This window comes from Grampus griseus (assembly GCF_964374135.1).
Source record: "Grampus griseus genome assembly, chromosome: 8".
NCBI lineage: Eukaryota > Metazoa > Chordata > Mammalia > Artiodactyla > Delphinidae > Grampus > Grampus griseus.
This window is the reverse complement of record NC_139002.1, coordinates 109,407,351-109,413,326: the sequence shown is the minus strand read 5'-3', so window position 1 is coordinate 109,413,326 and position 5,976 is coordinate 109,407,351.

Genomic DNA, 5,976 nt, shown 5'->3' with positions numbered 1-5,976 from the left:
GGAAACGGGGAGATTCATTAAGTTATCATTAGCTTCCATACGATTCTCGGCACATATACGATGCGTAAATGTATGCGTTTGGATGTTCTATAGATGCATATTTCAATTGGGTGATACGAGCCCTTTACAACTACAGAGATAAACTCTGTCCTCAGTGTAAGATGTGAAAACCATACAGAGAAAGGAGCGAACGTCTTGCTTTCTCCCTTCTCACCTTGTCCAAATGGAAGAGGGAACCATGGGTCATGGTTTGAAGATGTATATATCTCTCTGCCCTGCCCCGAAATGGGACCACACTGCATATCTCACGTAACTCGCCTATTTTCGTGACGCTTTTGCCCCATTTTCATTCTCGTCCTACAGTGAGATGCTGAATCAGTCAAAGTGCTTGTTTCTTCATTTCTAACCATTAGGAAAACTCACAGTTGCCTTTCTGTCACTGGCTTCCGGTTTATTTCCACGCTGGAGACGGGGCCCTATGCGGCTTCAGCCCTTTGAGATTTGTGGACTTACTTTATGGCCAGCCCTGTTAAATTTTGAAAGTGTTCTATGTGTGCTTAAAAAGCATGTGTGTTCTAAGTCGGTCGGTCAGGTTGTTAATTTTGAGGTTCAGATACTCCAGATCTGCCCTGATATTTTTTTTGTCTGATTGTGTATAAATTACTAAGATAGGAATGCTAAAATCTTCCACTATGATTATGGTTTTGTCTTTTTTCACCCTGTAGTTTGTCAAATTTTGCTTTACTTTTTAAAAAAAGACTATGTCATTATGTACACATAGATTTTAAATGGTTAGAACTCTTAGTTTATTGAAGTGATTCTCTTTCCCTAGTAATTCATTTTGGCTTTTATTTCATTTTTACTGAGTATCAATATAGCTTTCTTTGCCTGTCATCTCTTTTTCAATCCTTTTATTTTTAACCTTTCTATATCCTTATGGTTAAATGTCGCTTTTGAAATTGCATGTAGTTGGATTTTAAAAATCAAGTCTCGCAATCTTTGTATTTAAACTAGTGCATTTTGTTCATTTCCTTTTAAAGTAATTTCTGTCACATTTGGGCTTAAATCCACCTTCTTATCTTGTATTTAATATTACATCAATTGATCTATATTCTTCTCACTTCTCTTACATTCCTTGGGTTGATTAATGCTTTTCCCTTATTCTCTTTTCTCCCCGTAGCAGGTACTGTTATACTCAGCTTTGGTTTTCGTCTCCAACGACCCCTACTATTTATGTGTTGGATCTTCTTTTCCTCGTTTCGATCCCTCTCTCTTGAATCCTTTTTTTTGTCTTTCTTCATTGCCTTTTGGCTTTTAAAGTTTGTTGTGCTTTTTTGCTCTTGTGTCCCTTTCATTTTAGCCTTTATTTCTTTTTTTTCCCCCAATGTTTATTTATTTATTTTTGGCTGTGTTGGGTCTTAGTTGCAGCGTGCAGGCTCTTCATTGCAGTGCACAGGCTTCTCTCTAGTCGTGGCATGTGGGCTCCAGAGTGCGTGGTCTCCATAGTTGTGGTGCGTGGGCTCAGTAGTTGTGGCACGCGGACTTAGTTGCCCCGCAGCATGTGGGATCTTAGTTCCCCGACCAGGAATTGAACCCATGTCCCCTGCATTGGCAGGCAGATTCTTAACCACTGCTCCACCAGGGAAGTCCCTTAGTCGTTATTTCTAAAATGCTTTTTCTTTGGTCTCTAATTTTCCCTTGAGTACTGTCACCTCATTTCTCAAATGTTCTATTTCTGATTTACGTTGTGCATCCATGTCTTGTGTACTTTCTTTCCACTGTTCACGAGCAGGCTGCATTTCTGTCTGTTTCATGGCCTCTCTGCTCTGTGCCCCTTGCCCGTCAGGACTTGCTGAGGACCCTTGCTCCCATTCTCCGCTGGAGTGAGGAAAACCCTTGTGGTTTCGCATGCTCAGTGCTGTGCTTTTCTGATGAATACCTGTTGGTTGTTTTGATGGTTTCCTGTCTTTGGGTCTGTCAGCTGTCCCTTTGTTTCTCCTGCGTGGCTACTGATACCGTGAGGACCTGTGGCTCTTGGAATTTTGTACTTTGGGGTTCACCTCACTGTGTTATAAATTTCAGCTATGAGTTTTTGTTTTCCTGTCTAGTTGCTTTGTCTGTTTTTTTACGTGGGGATATAGGAATATACAAAAACTCTGTGTCCACTACTGGTGGCACCTTTCTAGAATTCCCCTATTTGAATTCTATTTTTCCCCAAATTTGAATTCTTGACCAAAATACGTTAAACAGCATTCTCTTTAAACATCATCAGATAAACAACGACCATGTTCCCTAGTGAGATGAGACCTTTGGCATTCTTTTATTCCCTCCCCTCCCCTCCTCAATGTAGTTGAAAATTCTAAGATTTTATTTCTAGATTATTTTTCTCCCTCACATCGTCTCTCCTTTATCTCAGAATTCCTTTCTTCAAAATTACATTAGATTTCTCCCCCTAATTATCAACAGTTATTTAGATCTTACTGCATGTTTTATTGGAACTCATTGCTCACCAATGTTTCTGGCTGTTGTATTTTCCTCTCTCTTTTCATTCAGTGTTCATTTCATTGGAGAACTTTCTTGAGTAACTCATGTCCCCTCCTCCCCAGAAATGATGTAATTTCTAAAACCTTGAACATGTAAACTGTTCTGAGAATGGCATGCCAACACAAGACAATTTTACTTTCTTCAGATTTTCCCCCACATGTGCCACACTGAACTTGCCTTTCCTGTGGGGAGATGGGTCTCTTGTGGTGCTGTGAGCAGTGCTGTAACTTTCTGGTCACTCTTCAGTTTAAATTCTAAAATTTTAATTTTGTATTTGAATCAAAGGTGGACTGTGCAGTCAAAGGCTCTGCCACTGAGAGAATAGTGTGGAGGCTCCTCTAAGAACTAAAACTAGAACTACCACACGACCCAGCAATTCCACGACTGGACGTATATCCAAAAGAAACAAAAACACTAATTCAAAAAGATGCATGCACCCCAATGTTCACAGCAGCGTTATTGTTATTTTTAAATTATTTTTATTGAATGCAATTGACATATGACATTGCGTAAGTTTACTGTGTACAATTGTGTTTGGTTTTTTAAAAATAACTACTTAATTATTTGGCTGCGCTGGGTCTTGGTTGCAGCACGCGGGATCTTTAGTTGTGGCATGCGAACTCTTAGTTACAGCATATGGGATCCAGTTCCTCAACCAGGGATTGAACCTGGGCCCCCTGCATTGGGAGCTCGGAGTCTTATTCACCGGACCACCAGGGAAGTCCCCCAGAGCAACATTATTTACACTTGCCAAGGTATGGAGAAAACCCATGTCCATCAACAGATGGATGGATAAAGAAGATATGGTGTATATGTACAATGGAATGTTAGTTATAAAAAAGAACAAAATTTTGCCATTTGCAGCAACATGGATGGACTTGGAGGGCATTATGCTCAGTGAAATAAGTCAGAGAAAGACAAATACCGTATGACGTCACTTATATGTGGAATCTAAAAAATATAACAAACTAGTAGCTAAAACCAAAAAAGCAGACTCATAGATATAGAGAACAAACTAGTGGTTACCAGTGGGGAGAGGGAGGGGGGAGAGGCAAGATAGGGGTAGGAGAAAAAAAGGGTTATTAAGGGATTATATGAAATCATCTGTGTGAAACTTTTTTCTTTTTTAAAAAATTAAATTAAATATTATTTTTCATACAATTTAAAAAGTTACTTTCCATATACTGTTATTACAAAATATTGACTATATTCCCCACGTTGTACAGTACATCCTTGAGCCCATCTTGCAACCAATATTTTGTACCTTCCACTCCTGCACCCCTATATTGCCCCCTCTCCCCAGGATGGGAGTAGTATTCCATTGTGTATACTGGGTTTTTCTTATGGAAAACCCGAACGAACATTTTGGCCAGCCCAATATATCATCTTCTTTGTCCATTCATCTGTTGATGGACACTTAGGTTGCTTCCATACCTTGGCAATAGTCAATAATGCTGCTATGAATATTGGGGTGCCATGTATCTATTTGAATTAGTGTTTTTGTATCTTTCAGATTATATGTCAAGTGTAGAATTGCTGGATCTTATGGTAGCTCTATTTTTAGTTTTTGGAGGAACCTCTATACTGTTTTCCATAGCGGCTGCACCAATTTACATCCCCACCAACAGTGCACAAGGTTTCCCTTTTCTCCACACCCCTGCCAGCATCCGTTATTTGTGTTCTTTCTGACGACAGCGTTCTGACAGGTGTGGGGTGGCGTCTCATTGTGGTTCTTATTTGCATTTCCCTGATGATTAGCGATGTTGAGCGTCTTTTCATGTGCCTGTTGGCCATCTGCATTTCCTCCTTGGAAAAATGTCTATTCAGTTCTTCTGCCCATTTTTTAATTGGGTTGTTTGGTTTTTTTGATGTTGAGTTGTGTGAGCTGCTTATATATGTTGGATATATATGTTCTATATGTTGGATATGTTTATATATGTTGGAACCCCTTATCAGTCATATCACTTGCAAATATTTTCTCCCATTCAGTAGGTTGTCTTTTCATTTTGTCAATGGTTTCCTTTGCTATGCAAATCTTTTAAGTTTAATTAGATCCCATTTGTTTATTTTTGCTTTTATTTCCTTTACTTTGGGGGATGGATCCAAAAACTATGGCTGCGATGTATGTCAGAGTGTTCTGCCTATGTTTTCTTCTAGGAGTTCTATAGTATCAAGTCTCATGTAGGTCTTTAATCCATTTTGAGTTTACTTTTGTATATGATGTTAAAGGATGTTCTAATTTCATTCTTCAACATGTAGCTGTCCAGTTTTCCCAGACCACTTATTGAAGGGACTGTCTTTTCTCCACTGTATATTCTTGCCTCCTTTGTCATAGATTTATTGACCATAGGTGCATGGGTTTATTTCTGGTCTCTCTATCCTGTTACGTTGACCTATGCGTGAAACTTTTGAAAATTGTAAAGCACTCTATAGAATTTAAAGAATCTTTCATTCAATTAAAAATAAAAGGTGGGCTGTGCCTTGATGGACAGGGGATCCTGGTGTTTTACACCTCCCCTCCTCAATGTGGCTGGCTCTGGGGTCCTTCCAAGGACCACCAATCCTGTACTGGGACCTGGGTGGAGAGGGAGGCGGGAGGCCAGGCATCTCTTACTCAACTGGGTGCACACACCAAGTCCCTGCTCCAATGGCTGTCAGCACTCACGACCGTCTGCCCATCGGGACCTCCTGTGTGGGCACCCACTGCCACCCCCCTGGGGCCGAGCCTCTTGTCCTGGAAGCAGAGAGGGTGAGGATATTTGGTGGTCTCTGGAAAGACAGAAGCCCGTGGACGGTTTGTGAACACGCTGGGCATTCCGGCCTGGATCTCCCAGCACAGCTGACGGATCCAAAGCACATTTACGAGGAAGATGCTAATCATCACCACACGTGAAAGAGGCTACGAGGAAGGAGTCAAACCAAGTATACAGTTGGCGTAAGAGACAGGAGAAGTTTTATTGAAGGGAAAGTTGGTTGTTTTTTTTTTATAAACAGATGAAGTTGGAGGCAGAGGAAGGAAGGAAGCTCTTGTAGGGAGAGGAGGGTTCCAGGGAAACAGGACACGGCCCAGTGGGACACAGGGTCCTCGGCCATCACTCTGAACATGGACCTGGCCTTGCAGATCTCAGCCGGCCCGGGAAGAGCAGAAACTGACACACACATGAGTCAGAAAGGCCAGTCGTCGTGGTCAGCGGCACCTGATTCTAAGGAGATGCATCTCCAGTGACTAGAAAATACACGTCTCCTGAGTGAGGAGGGTAAAGACAGGTCCCAGAGGGAGAGCTGAGCCGTGGAGCGAGATACGTACACAAGTGAGAAGTAGAAGGTCGTGGGTATATCAGGGAGGGTGTGTGCAAAGGAGCTGATTCAGGGAAACCACAAGAATACGGGTTTCACCAAACAGTGAGACACCCAACGTCTGGGTCCCGAGCT